A 23676-nucleotide genomic window follows, 5' to 3' on the forward strand; every position below is an offset into this window, starting at 1 on the left:
ACCCTTCTGAGAATTCCCTCAGGGCAGACAGTAAAGGCAGAGGAAATGATTCTCAGAACTGACAGTAGAAAGGGGCAGGAGGATGCGTTTACAATGAGATTTGGAAGCTGATACATGTGTGTGTGTGTCCATCCCTCTTAGCCGTCTGCATCACTGATGGGCAATGTCTGACCCATGCCCACTGGATGATGCGGGGATGGGAGGACTCAGGCAGGACCTCCCAGCTCTTCTCCTGCCAGGAAGCAGAGGGGCCTGCTGGGTTGACTCAAAGGGCTTAAGTCCAGATTGTCAGGTTCTGATGAGGAAGACAGCTGGCCATTCCCTGCTCTCATTATCCAGCCTGGTTGAGGTATGTGAGGAGACAAAATATACCCACACACTGGGGAAAGAGTGAGAGACACAGATGGAGAAGTTCAGAGATGCTGGGAGATAGGACAAGAGAGAGAACCCCGGAGAGCAGACAGAGCTCAGAAAAAGGCAGGGTAGGAGAGGAAGAGTGGTAACAGGAAGAGGGGGGCAGGGAGAGAGGAGTAAGACAGAGACAGAGTGAAGGGCACAGAGAGAAAGGCCGTGAAAATAAAAGACAGGCAAGGAGGACTGAAAGAGAGAGACCCATAGTGAGACAGAAAGTGGAAACCAACAGGAGTGCTGCGGGCTCTGAGAAGAGACGACTCTAAACAGACAGCCCAAGGCTGACAGCCGGGAATGAGGGTAGGTGTGAAGGCATGTGTATGAGGGTGTATGTGTGAGTGTGTATGTTGGATGATGCAGGTGTGTGAGAATACGTGTGTGCACATGTGATGGGTGTGTGTGTGTGTGTGGAAGGAGCCTCAGACAGGCATGGGATTTGAAAGCTCTCTCTGACTTACAAGATGTCCTCTGCCTCACCCACTCCTAACCACCTCAGACACCTCTGTAAGTGTCCAAAAGACCTTTTCTTTTCATTCTTCCTCTCCTCCTCGAAAGGAACCAGCTCTTCCAGTCATGTTGTCAGCAGCTGGATGACTCTGTGGTTTATTGCTTCAAACCCTGGGACATGGCGGGGGTGGGGGGGTCACTCTGGAGGGAAATCCTGCAGGCATGAAAGTGGTCAGAGGGGAGGGTCCTGGAGTCTATCACAGGGTCAGACTCAGCTTCCACAGGCAACAAGGGCTAAACTGGCTTTCTGGCTCTGAGGTCTCTGACAGGAAGGGTCAGACCTGAGCTGGCAGATTGATTAGGGTTAGTTATGTCCACAGACGTATGGACTCAGTGTATGTTCCCCACCCAGGAGGGCAGCCTATGATCCATGAGCAGAGGATAGCAGCATCAGATGGACGGACACTGGATCCTGGGCACAGAGATGAGGAGAGACTTCTAGAAGCCAACATGGGGTGGGATTGTTGTTGTTTAGTAGCTGAGTCATGTCCAACTCTCTGTGACCCCACAAACTGGAGCATGTCGGGCTCCCCTGTCCTTCACCATCTCCCAGAGTTTGCGCAAACTCATGTCCATTGAAGGGTGGTGAATAGAAAGTTATGTGTATGGGCAAGGCAGCCTAGGGACACTAGACTCTGAGGGTAAAGGGGCGTGGAGGAGATCCAAGATGGAGTTACGGGGCTGCCCACCAGACGGAGCTGGGCTTCTCCACACCGGGTCACTGGGGGGGACTTGGTTCAAAGTCTCACAAGACTGAGCTGGAGTCTCCTGCCTGTGAAAGTTGTCTTGATCCCTGGACAGCAGTGGACTCATTTGTGAGGAATGGAGAAAAGACAATCCAGCCTGGTCCCAGCCCTGTACATAGGGAACAAAGGCACACACACACACACGTATACATTCACATGCACGTGTATAAAGGCATGCGCGTGCACACACACTCTCTAAGAATGATTAACTTTATATCCTTGCTATTCAAAGTGTGGCCCATGGCCCAGCAGCATCAGCATAACCTGGATGCGCGTTACAAATTCAGCCTCTCAGACCCCATCACAGACATCATGATCATGACCCGTGCCTTAGCAAAAGCACATTCAAGTCTGAGAGCAGTACTCCGCCTGGCAGGGGATCGGAAGAGCTGCTCGGAGGTGCTTAACAATTTGATGAGTTGGACATCACTTTCTTTGTCCTGTAAGTAAGGACAATGAAGTTTTTTAAAAGATTCTGTCTTAGTAGCCCAAGGCAGCGTAGCTATGAAATGACAGAAATCCGGTCTCAAACTCAGGCGTAATGACTCAAACTCAATCTTGGTAAGCCAAGACAATCACTTAGTTATGGCTACTATGTGCTAAACCCAGTGCTGAGCACTTGATTATATCCATTACCTACCTGGCTTCGCACAGCTACCAGATACCATATATTTTCCCCAGTTCACAGAGAAATAAACAACAGACTCAGAGACATCGGTATTTTTTTCCCCAAAACCAACCAGCTGGTCGATGGCACAGCTGGGATTCAAGCACACAACTGTCTCACCCCTAAGCCTGGGTTTTATTTTTGATTCGCTTTGTATTGCCCAGCTGCTGCCCACTATACCTTCTTGCTTCATTTTCTAAAGATGCAAAATCTGTGCTGGTCTCAACTGCCTTTCTGTCCCCGTCTCTGGTCACAGTCAGCCTCCAGGAGCCAGGCCCATGCTAGCAGGGAAGACCACTGAAGTCTCATGAGGAGGGCACAGAGCAGACAGATCTGGACACGTCCTGGTCAACAGCCCTGGAAGGAGGGACTCCTGGTCAGCATTTGGAAGCCAGCTGTGGGGTCAGAACTAGAAATGCGTGTTCTTTATGCCCGAGTCACACAGTTTAATGCCTTCACATGGCCTCAGTCTGGACCCCCTGGAGCCTCCAGCCTGGGAAAAGCTCAAGGAAATCAGGTTCCCAGAACATCTCCAGGCTTCCTGGTAGCAGCATGTCTGGGAAGACAGTCTGCATGACTGTTTCTCTCATTACAGCAAGATGTGTTTCAACCCCCTGCCCCTCCAGGCTCAGTATTCTCCCCGCGTGTGCAAACTCCAGGTAGCATTTCCTGTCCTTACCAGCTCTTGCCTTAGATGCAGGCAGCCAAGAATCCCTGCCCTTCTCTGCTGATCTGCAGTAAAGCTGACACAAAGAATGCAGGTGGACCTTCTAAGGACTTTTATTATCTGAGTTCCAAACTCCCTGAGCCCTGTGAGTGCGGAGGGAGCTCCCCAAAATGCAAACCACACGTGCCAAGATGGAGGAAGTCTGGATTACACCATTGAACAAGGGCTAACGAAGCCCCCAGATCACATCCAGTCAGGTGACTCTGAAAATATCCCTGGATCCTAACACCTCCCTCAAGGACACAAGTATCTGCAAATCTCTGCATCTTGGTTTTGATGTTCTGAACTGACTGTCTTTCGTCTCTTGGGTTCAGCCAGCCCTGGGGCAGGCTGGAGGCCTGGGCTCTGCTCTGCTGAATGGAGCACATCCCTAATAAGGTAGGTGTCGGCCCGGGAGAAAATATCCTTACTGATGGTTTGTGAAGGCACAAAGGCTCACACGCAGGGTGTGCTGGGAAGGGAGATGCTGTCTGCCAGAGGGGTTGGCGGTCTGATGAGATGTCCCTGTGCCCCAGAATGGCTGATGGGGACTCAGGAAGCCAGAGCCTGCCTTTCTGTCTCTGCGTTGGAGAGCAACAACTCAGGATGACAAGGGAGGTTCAGGATCACCTGTCAGGTACAGAAGTTTTAAAGGAAAGTGGGCCCCATTTGCCTGCACTTGCTATAAAAGTGCGACAGGACGAGGCAGGCTTGGTGATTGCAGGCAAGCTACTCGCGAAAGGAAAACATGGCTTTCAGCTCCACGAAAGCTTTTGATATTAGAGAAGCCTCTTGGTGGCTGTGACTTTAAGTGGAGATTGTTCCCTAGAGACAAATCAACCTGAAATTTGCAAGAGCTCAGGGGCAGAAGGAAGAAAATTGTTCCAGCTGGGAGGCTTTATATCTGTGAGTCCAGGATGGAGTCAAAAGTGGAGAAAAGGGTGGGCAGGCCGGGAGCCCTGCGGGTTGGAGGGAGGGCTGAGGAGACATTGTGCCAAGCCAGAAGTCACCCCTTCCCAAGGGGAGGGTGTCTTTGGGGGTCTGTGGGCAGAAAAGAACAGGCATGATTCCAAATGGAGACTTCCAGGTTGAAGAACCCCGAACCAGGAATGTCCCAGTTTTCTCCCTTAGCCAACCTGACCCCGAGGATAAAAGTGTTTTGGTGTTTACTCATGTAACTAGTGTCCCAATTAAAATACAGAACATTTTCCATCACCCCAGGACACTAGTTACTTGAGTGATCTGTTTGCAAAACTCAAATTAGCTGCACCCTTAAAAAAAAAACAAACAGACTTGTATGTAAATAGTTCAGTTAGAAAAAGTAAACACCAAAAACACTGCCCCTTTGAGCCAGTATTCACCCCACTTACCTTGCAGGGGCAAACACTGATTTCTGTTATCACAAGGTGAGTTCGGCTTGTTCTAGAGCTTCATTTAAATAGAATCATATAGTATGATTTTCTGTTTGACTTCTTTCTCTCAGAAGAATGTTTTTAAGTTGTCTCTGCTATAGTGTGCAATAAAAATTGGTTCTGTTTTATTGCTGAATAGTATTTCATTATAAGAATGTATCACACTTAATTCATTTACCTGTAGGTGGACACAGGTTGATAACAGTTTGGGCTATAACAAGTAAAGCTATGACCGGTCCTGTACAGTTGTCGTGGAAATAATCATACATTCATTTCACTTGGATAAAGAGTGAGATTTCTGAGTCACAGGGTAGCTGTATCTTTAACTATATAAGCATCTACCAAATTATTTCTCAACACAGCTGAACCATTTTGTATTCTATCAAATTGCAAGATGTCCCCCATCCTTACCAACCCCTTGGTACTGTCAATCTTTTTAATTTTAGCTGTTCTGATGTCTGTCTACAAAGTGATATCTCCCAGTGGTTTTGATTTGTACTTCTCTAATGATTAATTGTGTGATACATCTTCTCATATACTTATTGGCTATGTGTGTATTATTTTACAAATCATTTGTCCATTTTCTTAATGGGCTATTGTTTTATTAATGAACTGCATGAATTCTTGTATATCCTAGATAAAATGCTTCCATTGCAAATGTGTTTCCCAGTCTGATGTATTTTTTTTAACTTTTATTCAAGAGCAGATGATTTTAATTTTACTAAAGTTTATTTTTCTTTCCTTTTATGATGAGTGCTGTTTGAGTCCCAGCTAAGAAATTTTCATTTCCTTTAAGGCATGAAGATATTCTTTTACATTTCTTCTAGATGTTACCTAGTTTTAGCTGGTATGCTAGGTATACCATCCATCTCATATTAACTTTTGTGAATGGTATGAGTAAGGATTGAATTTTCCCATTTTTTTTTCAACTCAAGAGTCTCTCCTAAGTTTACAGGAAAAAGTAAAATCAGGCTGCAGTTGTCTGAAGGCATCTAGCAAATAACTGATCTAACACCGTTTCTTTTGTTCGTTTTAAGAGTTGTTAGACGGACTTCCCTGGGACCCCACTGGTTAACACTTCACCTTCTAATGCTGGGGGTGCAGGTCTGATCCCTGGTTCGGGAGTTAAGGTTTCACATGAGTCACATCTGGAAAATCAGAACATAAACAACAGAAGCAATGTTATAACAAATTCAGTAAAGACTTTGGAAATGGTTCACTTCAAAGGAAAAAAAATCTTGAAAAGTTGTTAGAAACATCTTCCAATACTATTTCTTGAAGACCTTCCTTTCCCCAGTGAGTTGCCCTGACATCTATACCTATGAACTTATTTACAGATTCTCCATTTGGTAACACTTGGTTGATTTATTTGTCCTCATCATACAATAACACACTCTTCATTACTGAATTATTTTAGGTCTTAAAAATCAGATACTGTAAGTCCTCTATCTTCTTTATCCAAGATAGTTTTGGCTATTCTAGCTCCTTTGTATTTACATAAAAATTTTGCAATCCACTAATCAATTTGTACAAATAAGCTTGTTGGAATTTCAATAAGAAAGATATTAATTTTATAGAACAATGAGGAGGGGAAGACATCTTAATAGTGCTGAATCTTCCAATCCATGAACATGAATGAATCTTTTACTTAGGTCTCTCTTTTTTTTTCCCAACAGTGTTTTATAGTTTTCAGCATAAAACCTGACATATGTTTTTTTTTTTTTTAAGTTATATCCTCAAATACTTTCTTGATGCTGTAGATGGTATTACTTTATATTTCATTTTCTAATCTCTATATTCATTATCAGTTGCTGTACAATACACCTCCCAGCAGGGCTCAAAAAATCAGTCATCATTTATTTCCCCTCACAGTTTCTGTTAGTCAGAGATATGGAGCTGATTATATGGGAAGTTTCAACTCAAGAGTCTCTCCTAAGTTCGCAGGAAAGAGTAAAATCAGGCTGCAGTCTGAAGGCTTGACCCTACCTAGGTGAGCCCACCACACATAAGCTCCTCACTTGGCTGGTGGTTTGTTGCTGATCACTCTCCTTGTGCGAGCCTCTCTATGGGGTTGCTTGGCCGTCTTCACATCAGGGTAGATGGCTTCCTCCATAGAGAGTGATCCGAAAGAGCAGGGCAAAAGCCACAATGCCTTTTGTGACCTGGCCTCAGAAACCACACGTTGTCATTTTTGCCTTATCCTGTCAGTCACTTAAGGCAGCCCTGATTCAGTGTCCGCAGAGGCTGTGTGCTGTGTTTAGTCGCTCAGTTGGGTCCAACTCTTTGCAGCCCCATGGACTGCAGCCCGCCAGGCTCCTCTGTCCGTGGGGATTCTCCAGGCAAGAGTACTGGAGTGGGTGGCCAAGTCCTCCTCCAGGGGATCCTCCCAACCAACCCAGGGATCAAACTTGGGTCTCCTGCACTGCAGTGGATTCTTTACTGTCTGAGCCGACTAGACAAGGAGTAAATAGTGGGAAGCAAGGGGTCACTGAAAATCATTTTAGAAACTGGATACCAATCCCATCAATAGAAATAGAACTGATTCCTCTATGTTGATTTGCATTCTATGACCTTGCTACATGGACATTAATTTTAGTAATTGTTTTTTTTCTTTTTAAGATGCCTTAGGATTTTCTTTGTAAAAAAAAAATGTCATCTGTGCATAAAGATTTTTCTTTCTAATGTATGCCTATTTTTCTTTCTAATGTATGTCTATTTTTCTTGCTTTAGTGCACTTGCTAAAATATGCTGCACAATGTTGAACAGAAGCAGTATGAATAGAAACCCTGTCTTGTCTCCAGTCTCAAGTAGAACACATCCAATATTTCTCCCTAAAGTATAATGTTGGTTATAGGTTTATCATGGATGTCTTTTATTAGCTTGAAAAAATTTCTTTCTATTCCTAGATTGCTGAGGTCTTTTTTTTTTAACCCCTCTTCCATGATTACTCATGAGAACTGAATTTTGTCAAATGCTTTTCCTGCATCTATTAAGGCAGTCATGTAATTTTTCTTCTTTATTTTGCTAATGGGGTAAGTTATGTTGGTTTAACATGCCTAAATCAATCAATCTTGACTACCTGGAATAAATCCCAATGATGCATTAATCCTTTTATATGTTTCTGGGTTAATCTTTTAGCATACTTTTAAGGACTTTTGCATTTATAACCATGAGGGACAGTGGATCATAATCTTATTTACTAATAATATGTTTGTCAGGTTTTGGTATCAGAGTAATGCTGATCTTATGAAAGAAGTCAGATATGCACCCTGAGCCTCTGTTTTCTGAGAGTTTGTGTGAGATTCATGCTATTTCTTCCTAGAACATTTTATAGAATTTACAAGAGTGATTGTATGGGTCTAGGGTTTTCTTGTAATCTTTCTCCCCTAATTTGATTTCTTTAAAAGCTACATCACCATTCAAAATCTTCCCTGTGTTTGCTTTGGTATGGTGTCACTGCCAAGAAACTTGACCATTTTTTTTCAGTTGACAAATAATAAAATGACACAAACTTGTTAGTTTTGTAGTATTTATGGGGTCTGTTGTTACTCTCCTCTGTCATTCTGATATTAGCGTAAGATGGTCAGTTCTGTCATGTTTGTAGGGTATCTAATTGTACAGAAAAAGAGGTAACACAGCAGATGTGACTGCTGTCACTTGAAAGAGCTGCTTGCAAGGTTGGCCCCTGGCTGGCATCTAGAAACTTGGATTTCAGGAGGGTCCTCATTGTCCTAAACTGTATAGACATTATGGTGCGTGCTAAATATGTACTTTCCTTCTGGGATTTTTTAAAATACATATTTGGCTGCATCAGGTCTAGTTGCAGCATGTGAGATCAAGTTCCCTGACCAGAAGTTGAACCCAGGCCCCCTGCATTGGGAGCACAAAACATTAACCATTGGACGACCAGGGAAGTCCCCCTGGAATTTTGTTATATGCTAGACAGAGGCTGCATACGTGACCAGCCCCCCAAATCCCTGGACACGGCGTCTCTATTAAGCTCATCAGATGTATTACATAAGTCACCGTGGGGAAACTAAACATGTTTTTATTTTTTAATTTATTTTTAAGTGGAGGATAATTGCCTTACAATGTTGTGTTGCTTTCTGCCATACAACAACGTGAATCACCCAAAAGTATACATATATCCCCTCCGTCTTGAGCCTGCCTTCCACCTCCGCCATCCCACCCCTCTGGAGAGCAACGAGCCGAGCTCCCTGTGCTACAAGTAGCTCCCCATGAGTTACCTGATTTACCCGTGGTAGTGTATATATGTCAATGCTACTCTCTGAATTCTTCCCACCCTCTCCTTCACCTGTGTCCACAGATCCATTCTCTATGTGTCTCTATCCCTGCCCTACAGACAGGTTCATCACCACCATTTTTGCTGGCACATGGTTTCCTCTGAACATCACTCCATGAAATGTTTCCCTTTGTTAATTTTGTTTTATATCATTTTGCTATAAAACAAACAAACAGAACACTTAGCCATGAGTCTGTCTATGTTCTGAGTCATCCCAGTGAACCTGGGCAGTCTGGGGACCAATAATACAGTAGTTATTTCTCCTCTATCATAACAATATTAGTCATTTATATTTTCTCCTTTTGTCCTTAATTGGTCTAGGAATCCTTTTGGAGAGCAAACTTTGGCCTGGTGGACTTGACAACTCAACTCTGGTCACTGTGGGTTTGTTTTCTGTCATGATTTCTGACCTCATCTTCATCATTTCCTGATTTTTGTTTTCCTTTGTGATTAATTTGCACTTTCATTTGCTTCATACAGTGGAAGCTTCGATTGCTGGTTTTTAAGCCTATCTTCTTTTCTGATATAAGCATTTACAGTTTACACATTCACTTCTAAATTTTTCATTGGTTCCTGCCCACGAATGTTGACAGGTTGTGCTTTCATTTCCCTTTATTTCAAAATACTTCTAACTCCCCCACTTTGTGATTTCTACTAATTTTCAAGTATGTTAGACCTTTCTAGATATCTTCCAGAAATCTTACTGACTTCAAATGTTATTCTACTCTTGTGCAAGAATATGCTCTGTATAATTTCATCCAGTAGATGATTTTAGGAACATCTTTTAAGGGCCAGCAGGTTAAAAAAATAAAATAGAAAAAAATAAAGGGCCAGCAGGTTTCCCTTGTAGCTCAGATGGTAAAGAATCCACCTGAAAGACAGGAGACTTGGGTTCAATCCCTGGGTTGGGAAGATCCCTTGGAGAAGGAAAGGCTACCCACTCCGGTATTCTGGCCTGGAGAATTCCAAGAACTGTATAGTCCAAGGGGTCGCAAAGAGTCAGACACGACTGAGCGACTTTCACTTCACTTTAAGGGTCAGCACATGGTCTCTCTTTGTGAATGCACCACATGTCCTTTCAAAGAACATGCATTTTGCAGCTGCGGGTATTTGTTCTACAAAACGTCAGAATGCTCGGGTTGGTATTAAATACTATTCTTTACCTACGGCAGTCCTCCTCATCTTGAAGTCTTATTTGTCTAATGTGCAGTATGAGCTTCTTCATACCCACACAGAGCATTAAGGTTCTGTTCACCATTTTTCTTTCTCTTTGCTTTCAACTAATCCACGTGGTTATACTTACCCTGTATCTCCTAAAAGGGCTTCCCTGGTGGCTCAGATGGTGAAGAGTCTGCCTGCAATGTAGGAGACCCAGGTTGGATCTCTGGGTTGGGAAGATCCCCTGGAGAAGAGAATGGCAACCCACCCCAGTATTATGGCCTGGAGAATCCCATGGACAGAGGAGATCTCCTAAAAACATGTACTCGGTGGTTCTTTCAGTCTGGTGTGACCATCTCTTCCTTTAAATTGGAATGTGTGTAGTTTCTTTACATTTGATGTAAATATCGATATAGTCTGCATTAATTACACCAGCAGGCTGTTTATTGTTATTTGTACTCTCAGTCCTTGACTCTTTTGTTCTCCCTTTTCTGTCTGGTTTTGGTATAATCAACTTTCTGAATTTTTTTTAACCTCCCTCCTTTATTGGCATTTTCACTTTCAGTTAGTTTTTTATTTTTTAAATTGTTACTCTGATAACAATATGCATCCTTAGTTTATCTAAACCTAATTTGAGTTAACTTTATATCACTTCATATACAATGAAAAAGCCTAGAATAGTATGTTCCCACCCTATCTTAATGCTATCATCACATATTTTACCAATACTTTGTTATCAGCGTCAACTGTGTTATTATTTTTCACTCTAAACAGTTCATTACATGGTATAAAATTTGAGAAAAGAAAATACAGCTTTTCATATTTACTGTTTGCAGTGCTCTTCGGATTTAATTGATCATTTGGTATTCACATTCAACCTGAAGAACTTCCTATAGCACTTCTTGTAGTATGAGTCTGGATATATTTTCTCAGCTTTTATTTACTGGGAAAAAAGTCTTTATTTTTTTTCTGTCATTTTAAAAAGGATATTTTCGCACTTGGTGGAGCAATCTATATAATAGTCCCTCCCCACACATCACCCCATGACACTTTTAAGATGTCATTCCTTTATCTTCCAGTCTTCACGCCTTTTCTGGCTTGCTTTTTAAATAATAAATCTGCTGTCATTCTTCTCTGAGTTCTCCTGTAGACATCTCCGCACCTTCCGTTCCCCTAAGCTTGCAAGGTTTATCTCTTACCTTGTTTGACAGCAGTTTAACTGTAATGTACTCAGGTGTGATTTCCTTTGTATTTGTTCTGCCTGAGGTTTTCTGGGATTATTGAATTTGTGGGTTGATGATTTTGCTCAAACTTTGAAAAACTTTGCCAACATTTTTTCCAATATACACTTTTTATCACCCTAATTCTCACTTTCCTATCCTCTTGGACACAGCTATGGGGTTTTTGTCAGTTTTTCATTCCTCTGTTCTTAGTCTGAAATGATTACTCTTAATGTGTCTTTAAATTTGTGAATTATTGTTGTTGGATCCAATCTTTTGTTAATCAGTAATTCTTTTTATTTAATTTTAGCTGATGTGCTGTCCATGTAAGATCTCTATCTGAGCCTTTTCTAAGTTTTTATATCTCCTGAAGTTATCTACTTATTATTTTTATCCCTAACATTTTATATTGGTTATTTTTTAACTAAGTGCAAAGGCATTTCCCCCTACCTTCATAGAGATGTAACTGACAAAGTAACATGGTGGCAATTTAAGGTGTACGATGTCTTCATTTCATATATTTATTAATTGTAAAATGATTACCACCATTAGCTGCCATCTATCTGTCACATAGTTACCATATCGTTTTTGTACTGAGAAAATCTAAGAGCCACTGTCTTCTAATATTCAAGTATATAATGTAGAGCATAAGCACCATGCTCCTACATTAGAACCCCAAACTTGTTAATCTTATAACTGGAAGTTTGTAGTCTTTGACCAATATCTGCTCATTACACCTCACCTCCAACTGCTGGTACCACCATTCTACTCTTGTTTCTCTGAGTTTTTTTTTTTTAGCTACCATATATAAGTGATATCATTCAGTATTGTGTCTTTCTCTCTCTGACTTATCCACTTAGCATAAAGCTCTCAGTGTCATCCAAGCTGTTGGTAAACACCAAACTTCTTTCTTAGAGCTGAATAATATTTCTTTTTCTCTATGTTTAAATAAACACATTTTTTTTCCTATCCATTCATCTGTTGATGGACACAGGTTGTTTCCATGTCTTGGCTATTGTGAGTAATGCTGCAATGAACATGGAAGTGCAGATATCTCTACAAGGTCCTAACTTAATTTCTTTGGAAATATACCTAGAAGTAGGATTGCTGGATGATATGGTAGTTATGCTTCTATTTTCAGAGGAATTCCCATACTGTTTTCCACAGTGGATGTACCAATTTACATTCCTACCAACATGGCACTAGCGTTCCCTTTTCCCCACACCCTTGCCAACACTTAGCTCTTGTCTTTTTGATGACGGCCGTTCTAACTACTGTAAGGTGATCTCTCATTGTGGTTTTGATTTGCATGGCTCTGATGATTTATGATGTTGACCAGCATTCCATGTACCAGTGGCTATATGTATGTCTTCTTTGGAAGACTGTCTACTAAGTTCCTCTGTCCATTTTTTAATTTATTAGATTTTTAGCTATCAGATTGTATTGAGATAATTTAGATATTAAGCCCTTATCAGATGTATGATTTGCAAATATTGTCCCTCATTCCTTAGATGGCCTTTAGGTTTTGTTTATTTTTTCTTTTGCTATGTTAAACCTTTCAGTTTGATGTTGTTCTGTCACTAAGTCATGTCCAACTCTTTGCAACCCCATGGACTATACCCCTCCAGGCTCCTCTGTCCTCCACTCTCTCCTGAAGGTTGCTCATTTGTTTGTTGTAGTCCCACTTATTTATTTTTGCTTTTGTTGCCTGTGCTTTTACTATCATATCCAGAAAATCACTGCTGAGATTAATGTCAAGGAGATTTTTTTCCTATTTTACTTATAATTATTTTACGGATTTAATTCTTAAATTTAAGCCTTTAATTCAAGCTCAATTTTGTCACTGTGAAAGATGGAGACCCAGTTTCATTATTCTGTATGTTATACACTTTTCCAATCATCATTTATTGAAGAGATTATATTTTCCTCATTGGGTATTCTTGGTACTCTTGTCAAGTATTAGTTGCCCATATATATAGGAGTTTATTTCTAGGCTCCCAGTTCTGTCCCATGTGTCCATGTGTCTATTTTTATGCCAGTGCTATACAGTTTTGAATGCTATAGTTTTATAGTTTAGTTTAAAATAAAAATATGTGATGCTTCTAGCTTTGTTCTTTCTCAAGTTTGCTTTGGCTGTTTGAGGCCATTTGTGGATCCATGAGAATTTTGGCATGGACTTTTTTCTATTTCTGTGAAAAATGCCATGGGAATTTTGATAGTGATTATACTACATCTATAAATGACTTTGGGTAATATGGACATTTTAAACAGCATTCTTCCAATCCATGAACTTGGGGTATCTTTACATTTGTCTGTCTTCATCAAAGTCTTACAGCTTTTAGTGTACAGATCTTTCCTCTCCTTGGTTAAGTTGACTTCTAAGGCACCTCCACTTGTGCCCATGGTGGCAGTCCCTAATGGCCTGGTGACAGTGGCTATTCTTGCTTGGAACAAGATGCAGAATGAGCCGCAGGAGCCTACATATGTCCCAGGTAAGCCCAGTTCATCCTAATGATCTTGAGGAATGCTGTCACTGGCCAGCAAACATAAGAGACACTGTTAAGTAACTACAAGAACAGATCATGCATAGACTTTCAGTGAATGCCTCTGAGGGAAGCCAACATTGAATTCCATTTTAAACAGATGAAGCTGTCATATTATTGAAGTAATTCTCTGAACTGTCCTGGCCCAGAGTGCTGTGCCAACAGCCAGAGAACTTCCACAACCCAGAGGAGGAAACCTTGCAGGAGACTCATAGATGTTTTACTTTCTTATTGAATCTGCATGGCTTAGAAGAAAACATGGCATTCTTGCGTTTCTGCATGTCTACCAGTGTTAATTATAGATACACTTACACCAGCCTGGGTGACAGAAAATCAGTGCTTAGGCAGCTTGGAAGACTTCTTCCCCCAGATGTGCTTCAGATATATTCCAGCTGTGCCCCAGCTGTACACTGGAATGCACACTATACAGTGGGCTGTGCATAGATGTACACTTGTACACTAGACTGTATGCTGGGGTGTACACTATACTGGACAGTGAGCATACACTAGACTGTACACACTGGGATGTATACCATACACTGACTATAGACTGTACATCCAACTGTACTCTGGGATGCACACTCTACTGGAGGGTGAATGTACACTAGACTGTACACTACACACTGGGATGTATACCATACACTGTACACTAGACTGTACATCCAGCTGTGCACTGGGATGCACACTCTGCTGGAGGGTGAATGTACACTGGGCCGTACACTGTACCATACACTGGATGTGCAGTAGACTGTGAAGAAAAAAGTGCCAGCATGATGTTTTCTCGTACATCACGGATACACATCCTTTGAACATATATATGCAAAATGCCAAGCTGTAATGATGTCAGGATTTAGTTTTTCTGATTTCCTTGCGATCCAGATAGAAACAGTTCATTTTCAATTTCAAGATGCCAAAAAAGTTTAAAGGTCACCTGGCACATTTTATTATAGCCAAAGAGTGATTGAGTCTAAGTTATATAATGTGAAGCTCAAAAACAAAATTCCCACAACTAAACTTGGTATGTTTTTCTACCCCAAACTAATGTTTTCCAAGGAGAAAATGTGGTGATAAACATTTGAAAAGAAGTTCTCATAACAGAGTTCAGGGAACATTTCTTCTGAATCCTTTGTGTTTCTGTCTTTTGTCAATTTTCTGACAGCCCCAAGTGAAGCTACTGGGCAACAGATGGTGTCACAACTCCAAGCAACAATAGAAATACTTTCTGTTCATCTACATAACCAACCCATGATTATTCTTGTTAACAGCAATAAGAACAATCTTTAATCTCATCATGTAGGGGAACTGTTATTTAAAAGTGTTGCTTTTATCCTGGTTATGACAACAGTTAGAAATCTACAGGCTTGTCCACACAAATACAAATATGCTTATCTTTTTAGCTGGAATCAGAGGATATGGTCCACACTTAAACTCTACTTCACAATAATAATTTTTTTTTTACTTCACAATATTTAATGTAAAAATAAAAATGAAGGACAAATGGTTTTCCACCCACGGCCTGCAAGAGTTTCATCAATAGTTAGATGCTTAATAAGCACACCCAAACAGAGAATGAGCATTTTAAGATAGTCACAACTTTTGTTGCCCACTGAATCCATTGTAATGAGATGATTTGAACGCACTGGGTCTACAAGAACCAGCTGAGGCCTCAGGCTCTGTCCTTGGCAGGAGACCAGGCGGTGCTGAGAGTGTGCTAAATCAGGTCCATCGTTCCCAGTGAGGTTTGCATGCCGCCTTCTCAAAGTTTCGGATTCTCAAAGTCTGCCACTCAGTCCTGCATCATCATCTTGTCTCCATCCCTGGGCGCCTGCTTCCTCACCCAGCTGGAATTCTTTTCCTTGGTCAGTGGTTGTCAACATTTTCTTGTCTCTGAATAACTTGGTTAAAATGACCAGGTTAAAACATAGATTGCCAGGTTCCAACCCCCAGAGGTTCTGGCTCAGTAGGTGTGGGTGGGGCCTCAGAACATGCCTTCCTGACAAGTTCCCAGGGGGTGTTAATGCGTCTGGTCTAGGGACCACACTTCAAGAATCACTGCTGGACCCTAGCTCTCTAATATTAATAATTCTGCCTTGAATTCCTATCATTTAACACTCTTACTTTCCCCCTCATAGAGTGGCAGATAAGATCTGCCACATCACACCCTGTGAGGAGCCATCTCTCCTCCCTGACTTCATTTTCTTTGTGGGTAGAATGGGACCACCCTTTTCTCAAGGGGTGTTAGGATGGGTCACTCACGTAAGATGCATCATAGGGACCCAGCACCTGGCAATGACCAAGATGTGTGACTACCACACCCCTACTCTTTGCACTGTCCGCCCTGTATGAACTTGAATTAAATTTGATTACTTATTTACGTAGATTGTAATCCTCTGGAAAAGGACAGATGTACTTTATAAATCTGGGTCAAGCCCCATATTCTACATTCAGAGCCTCAAGAACATTTATCAAGGATGCCGATTTAAAAAAGAAACAAACAGCCCTCATTACTTTCACCCTAAATGAATCTTACAATGGCATGTGAAAGGAAATAAACCAGCAAAGAGAAACCCAAAGAAAAATAATAAAGAAGCAATGTACTCAGAACAGAGCGCCCCTAGCCCCAACCATGCGGGAAGGATGGCCAAAGGAAAACAGTTCATCGCCGTCACAGCAGAATACAAACAAAGCTGACCAGACACCAGCTCTTTTCTCACAGCCCCTCTGCCTCTGGAACAAACAATTTCCTTCCAGCAGCAAATCAAGAGGGTACAGCACTATTTTCTAATTCTACGTGATACTGTTGGAACAGGCACAGGGAGTGGTCCAAAAAAAAGGGGGGGATGGGGAGATGTGGGAAGTAACTGAAAAGGGGAGTGGGTGAAGGAATGAAAACCCATCTGTGACATCACTTGACATTTTTAAAGCTAGCTGCTAGCACCTGGCAAGGCCTTCTGGGAAAACAGATCATATTTCTGTAGCCTCATGTTTTGGGAACATAACTGAGTTTGCTAATTCATGGTCATACTCTCTTGTGACTCTGTGTTGATTGTCACTTGGCCTAAAATAATAGCAAGCAAGAAACCTGGTCTTCATCTCATTTCCCTCCTGCAGCATGTGTCTGGGATTCCTGGCTTTTCTAAATCTCTTCTTGCCCACCCTCTCAAGCGTGAAGTCCTCCAACCTGAGTGGGGACAATGGTTCTGGAGACTAAACAGCTCTGCGAGGTAAAGATGGGATTTTGAGGGCTAAGAAAGCACAGGGCAGCACATGAAATTTCTCACAAACTGGGGACTAAGTCCGTTTTACTGTTAGTCCCTTTGCCAGCATACATGCTGGGGTTCTTCCTCCAAACATGACTGGAGGAAGACTGGCTAGCCACACATGTGCCAGCTCTGTTCCTGTTACCATGTTGTTACTAAGCTCTTGGAGGACAGATCTTGTGTATGAGAACTAGAGTTCACCAAGTTCGGAATTCCTCAACAGACTTTTCTAAGGTAGGACATTAGGGAGAAAGAAAAGAAAAATTTGGAGATTCAAGGAACATATCATGAGTTGCAAAATTCACAATCAAACATCTCTTTTTCTTTTGTAAGTTAATTTAATTGGAGGCTAATGGAGAAAAGACAACCTTTTTAACAAGTGGTGCTGAGAAAACTGGTCAACCACTTGTAAAAGGATGAAACTAGAACACTTTCTAACACCAAACACAAAAATAAACTCAAAATGGATTAAAGATCTAAATGTAAGACCAGAAACTATAAAACTCCTAAAGGAAAACATAGGCAAAACACTCTCTGACATAAATCACAGCAGGATTCTCTATGACCCACCTCCCAGAGTAATGTAAATAAAAACAAACCATCTCTTGAAACTCTTAGCCTGAGTGTATACCAATGTTTAGATGCAGATGTTAGCAGTTATTCAGCAACATGTAACATGCCCAGGAGGTCATATACTGGGTTAGTACAGACCATGCTTATATGAACCCAGACAAGGAGAATAAGCATTGTGGCCTGTACCTTACAGAGTTAAGCACTTGAGGAACAGGTACCATTAAGACTCATTTTACACAGGATGAAAATTAAGCACAAGGAATCCAGAAAATAGTTTAGGGCCTTGCAGCCAAGAAGCATCAGAATTAAGTCATGGGTCTTCTGCTAATTTCTGCCCCCACCCCCAGCTCAGGGTCCTGGTAGGCAACAAAATTCCACTCCAATGATTCATTGGAGCTTGGGCACCAAATGAATACTAAAATGGACATTGCATTAAAGACATGTTAAAGTGCCAAAAAATAGATTTATAATATACTTTTGACTTGATGTTTGAAAATGTTACACTTCATACATTAAAAATCAATAGACGGGTTAAAAAAAGGCTTACTTCTAAGTATTTTATTACTTCTAATGCTGTTATACACAAGATTGTTTTCTTTTTATATGTTTTATTCTTAGTGTACAAAACTGCAACTGTATTTTTTTTTTTTTTTTTTTACTGTGACAATTTATTTTTTTTTCTTTTTTCTTTTTTTATTTTTCAGTGGGTTTTGTCATACATTGATATGAATCAGCCATAGAGTTACACGTATTCCCCATCCCGGTCCCCCATCCCACCTCTCTCTCCACCTGATTTCTCTGGGTCTTCCCAGCCCACTAGGCCAAAACCCTTGACTCATGCATCCCACCTGGGCTGGTGGTCTGTTTCACCACAGATAATATACATGCTGTTCTTTCGAAACATCCCACCCTCACCTTCTCCCACAGAGTTCAAAAGTCTGTTCTGTACTTCTATGTCTCTTCTTCTGCCCTGCATATAGGGCCATCGTTACCATCTTTCTAAATTCCGTATATATGTGTTAGTATACTGTAATGTTCTTTATCTTTCTGGCTTACTTCACTCTGTATAATGGGCTCCAGTTTCATCCATCTTATTAGAACTGATTCAAATGAATTCTTTTTAACGGCTGAGTAATATTCCATGGTGTATATGTACCACAGCTTCCTTATCCATTCCTCTGCTGATGGGCATCTAGGTTGCTTCCATGTCCTGGCTATTATAAACAGTGCTGTGATGAACATTGGGGTGCACGTGTCTCTTTCAGATCTGATTTCCTCAGTGTGTATGCCCAGAAGTGGTATTGCTGGGTCATATGGTAGTTCTATTTCCAGTTTTTTAAGAAATCTCCACACTGTTTTCCATAGTGGCTGTACTAGTTTGCATTCCCACCAACAGTGTAAGAGGGTTCCCTTTTCTCCACACCCTCTCCAGCATTTATTGCTTGTAGACTTTTGGATAGCAGTCATCCTGACTGGCGTATAATGGTACCTCATTGTGGTTTTGATTTGCATTTCTCTGATAATGAGTGATGTTGAGCATCTTTTCATGTGTTTGTTCGCCATCTGTATGTCTTCTTTGGAGAAATGTCTGTTTAGTTCTTTGGCCCATTTTTTGATTGGGTCATTTGTTTTTCTGGAATTGAGCTTCAGGAGTTGCTTGTATATTTTTGAGATTAACCCTTTGTCTGTTTCCTCGTTTGCTATTGTTTTCTCCCAATCCGAGGGCTGTCTTTTCACCTTACTTATAGTTTCCTTTGTTGTGCAAAAGCTTTTAATTTTCATTAGGTCCCATTTGTTTATTTTTGCTTTTATTTCCAATATTCTGGGAGGTGGGTCATAGAAGATCTTGCTGTGATTTATGTCGGAGAGTGTTTTGCCTATGTTCTCCTCTAGGAGTTTTATAGTTTCTGGTCTTACATTTAGATCTTTAATCCATTTTGAGTTTATTTTTGTGTATGGTGTTAGAAAGTGTTCTAGTTTCATTCTTTTACAAGTGGTTGACCAGTTTTCCCAGCACCACTTGTTAAAGAGATTGTCTTTTTTCCATTGTATATCCTTGCCTCCTTTGTCAAAGATAAGATGTCCATAGGTTAGTGGATTTATCTCTGGGCTTTCTATTCTGTTCCATTGATCTATATTTCTGTCTTTGTGCCAGTACCATACTGTCTTGATGATGTGACTTTGTAGTAAAGTCTGAAGTCAGGCAGGTTGACTCCTCCAGTTCCATTCTTCTTTCTCAAGATTACTTTGGCTATTCGAGGTTTTTGTATTTCCATACAAATTGTGAAATTATTTGTTCTAGTTCTGTGAAAAATACCGTTGGTAACTTGATAGGGATTGCATTGAATCTATAGATTGCTTTGGGTAGAATAGCCATTTTGACAATATTAATTCTTCCAATCCATGAACACGGTATGTTTCTCCATCTGTTTGTGTCCTCTTTGATTTCTTTCATCAATGTTTTATAGTTTTCTGTGTATAGGTCTTTTGTTTCTTTAGGTAGATGTACTCCTAAGTATTTTATTCTTTTTGTGCAACTGTATTCTGTATGTTGATTTTATATCCTTCTATCTTACTGAATTTATTGATTTAGTCCTGATTTTGGTGGAGATTATATATATATATATATATATATATATATATTACACTATATATATATATAATTTAGGACTTAATACATATATAGTCATATCATCTGCAAACAAAGACATTTCTACCTCTTACTTTCCTGTTCTGATGCCTTTTATTTCTTTTGCTTGCCTAATTGCTCTGGCTAAGATTTCCAGTGCTATGTTGAATAGGAGTGGTGGAAGTGGGCACGTTTGTCTTGTTCCTGAATTTATAAAAAAGTTTTCAAAGCTTTCACTGTTGAGAATGATGCTGGCTATGAGTTTATCATGTATGTTCTTTACTTTTTGAGGTGTATGCCCTCTATACCCAATCTGTTGAGCATTTTTATCATGAAAGGATATAGTACATGATTTTATCTTTCATTCTGTTAATGTGGTGTTTCACATTTACCGCTTTGCATATTGAACCATCCTTGCATCCTAAATTTAGATAAATCCTATTTGATTATAGTGAATGATGCTTTTAAATGTGCTGTTGCATTCAGTTTGCAAATATTTTGTTGAGAATTTTTTGCATCAATATTCATCAGGAATACTTGTCTGTAGTTTCCTTATATCCTCTGGCTTTGGTATCAGGTTGATGACAGCCTCATAAAATGAGTTTGGGAGTGTTCTCTCTTCTTCAGTTCTTGGAAGAGTTAGTGAAAGATGGCATTAATTTTTCTGTAAATATTGTAGAATTTACCAGTGAAACAATCTGCCTGGGCTTTTCTGCTTGGGGAGGTTTTTGACTACTATCTTCTTCCTTGATATTTGTCTGTTAAGATTCCCTATTTCTTCGTGATTCACTCTTGGTAGGCTGTATATGCCTAGGAATGTATCTGTTTTTCTATGTTGTCCAGTTTATTGGTAAGTAACTGTTCATAGAAGTCTCTCAAGGTCTTTTATATTTCTGCAGTATCAAATTCAGTGTCTTCTTTCTCATTTCTAATTCTGATTTTTGAGTCTTCTCTGTTTTCCTGAGTTAGTTAGCTAAAAGTTTTTCAATTTTGTTGATCTTTTTCAAAACTCAGTATTCACCGAGCTCCTAAAGCCTGGCTGGCTGTGAGCATAGATCCTGGGTTCTGATGAGGAGAGGGGACCCAAGTGGCTGTTGTTTTATATTCGTACTGCCACAAAGACCTTAGATGGCTGCCAGGGTGGGTGTAGGCCCTGGCAGGGTATGAGGAGTGTGAAGGGAGCAGGGAAGGATTGAATCACAACTGGTGTTGGTGAACATAAATACCTGTAAGGCAGCTGGCAAGATCTGCACAGCCAGTCCATAACTTGGTGTGTGGTGGAAGCTGCTGAATTTGTCTGAAAGAAAGATCTCTCTTGGCCAAATCATTCCCACTGTGTGTTTGCTAATAATAGCCTCTTCTTGCTTTTCCCTAATCAGCTCTCTGTGCTATGTAGGATGGAAAAACTAAGCTGGACCTTCACACAGTGCTCAGAAAGTCTGAAGAAGCCGGTCACTCACCCCTCTCTCCCTCTCCTGGTGAGAGGAGCTTTTACTAGCTGGGAAGTTCCTTCTCAGAGCTGAAGAAAGACAGCCTGGACATGGGACGAGGCAGGCAAAATGAAGCTGCCTTCCTTTTCTGCCGTTCTTCTCATATATTTTGTTCAATGGTGTTGCCAAAATGTCTTTAGGTGTATTTGTGGGTAGCTCTCTAGTCATTGACCTTTGTGGGAGGACAGGGAAGCTGCAATCTTCTATACTGTCATTATTTCCCAGAATGCTTGGTTTATTTTATTTGCTTTTAATCTTTTTTAAAATGTTTTTTCTTCTGCACTGGGTCTTCGTTGCTATGTGTGGGCTTTCTCTAGTTGAGGCAAGTGAGGGCTTCTCTCTAGCTGCAGTGCGCAGGCTTCTCGCTGTGGTGGCTTATCTTGTTGCAGAGCACAGGCTGTAGGGGTGCAGACTTCAGTAGTTGCAGCTCATGGGCTCAGTAGTTGTGATGCACAGGCTTATTGGCCCTACAGCATACGGAATCTTCCTGGATCAGGGATCAAACCCATGTTCCCTGCTTTGGCAGGCAGATTCCTAACCAATGGACCACCAGGGAAGTCCTGCCTGGTTAGATTACCAGCTAATTCCAGTTTCTGGACATTTCAGGTCTACTTTTATTGACTGTTTTCACCACTGTCCTGTTTTTTTCATGCATCTAATAATTTTTAAAATTGTGTGTTGGGCATCATTACTTGGTTGTACAGGCTCTGAATTATGTTAGTTCCTTTGGAACAGTGTTGTTTTTCTGCCCTGGCAGTTGAGTAGTTATTCACAGACCATTTTGATCCTGCCTTACGTTTAGAGTTTGTCTACGTCCGTTGCTATGCTGTTGTTGCTATGTTCGTTTTGCACTTAGTCGTAAAATCTTTTAGTTCTCAGAGTCTTTACTTCTAAGTTTTGGCCTCTCTTCAATTTCAACAAAAAACAAAAGATATTTACCAAGCTTCTCACATAGAGGAATTCTAACTCCATACTCATATGCCTCTTTGATAGGCAGTAGATTAAATCTCTGTTTAGCTCTCTTATCCTTCAGCTGCTCATATTGCCTCTGGGCTCCCTATAGCCTCATTCCAACATTCATAGTTAAGTATTTAGGCCCAGATTAGAGAAGAATTCATATGTGGGTTTTGGGAGTTTCTTTTCAGTGGTTTTCTTCTTAGATTTTTTCTCCTCAGTGTTCCAAGATATCTGGAAGCCCCTGAACTGTCTTCTGGTTCTTAGACCCAAAGTACTGTGGCTTCAGCTCTAGCTGTCAGACCCCATACTATTAGAGTAGCCTCAGAGGAAAAATAAATGTGGGTCTCACCAAATGTGGCTGTTGTTATTTTTTTTAAGTATCAAATCCTTAAGTGTTTATGTCTACTTTGGGGGCACTTTTTAATTCCTGTATTTTTTTTTCCTTTTCTTATGTTGTATCCTTATTTTATGTTTCCTCTGGAAGTATTAGTTCAGTACAAGCTTCACTATTACCTAAATCAGAATGTCTTGAGTGATCTTATATCTATACATTTATTTGACAAGTGTTGCTAAACTCCTCCATGGTCCTTGTACTGGGTTAGACACAGGAGATAAAACAGTAAATAAAAACATAAAGGGAGGGGGAGGTCCCTGGTGGCCTATGCAACCCAGTTAAGGTTCTGGGCTTTCACTGCCACGCCTTGGCAAATATATATATATATATATATAGAGAGAGAGAGAGAGAGAGAGAGAGAAAAAAAAAATATATATATATATAGAGAGAGAAGGAATATATATATATATATCATATATATAGAAGGAATATATATATTTATATATAGAAAGAATAGATTCATTTATATATATAGAAGGAATATATATATATATATATATATATATATATATATATATATAAGGAAGAAAGAGAAAAGGAGGGAGGGGGAGGAAGGAAGGAAAACATAAAGGGAAGGAGTGAACAAATAAAAAAGATTATAACTCCCATCTTCGTGGAACTTATTCTAACAAGAGAAAAACAAACCACGAATTAAATGTATAATGAGAGCATGTGGTTATGACAGCCTATAATAGGGCAA

Source organism: Muntiacus reevesi, chromosome 2 (assembly GCF_963930625.1).
Source record: "Muntiacus reevesi chromosome 2, mMunRee1.1, whole genome shotgun sequence".
Taxonomy (NCBI): Eukaryota; Metazoa; Chordata; class Mammalia; order Artiodactyla; family Cervidae; genus Muntiacus; species Muntiacus reevesi.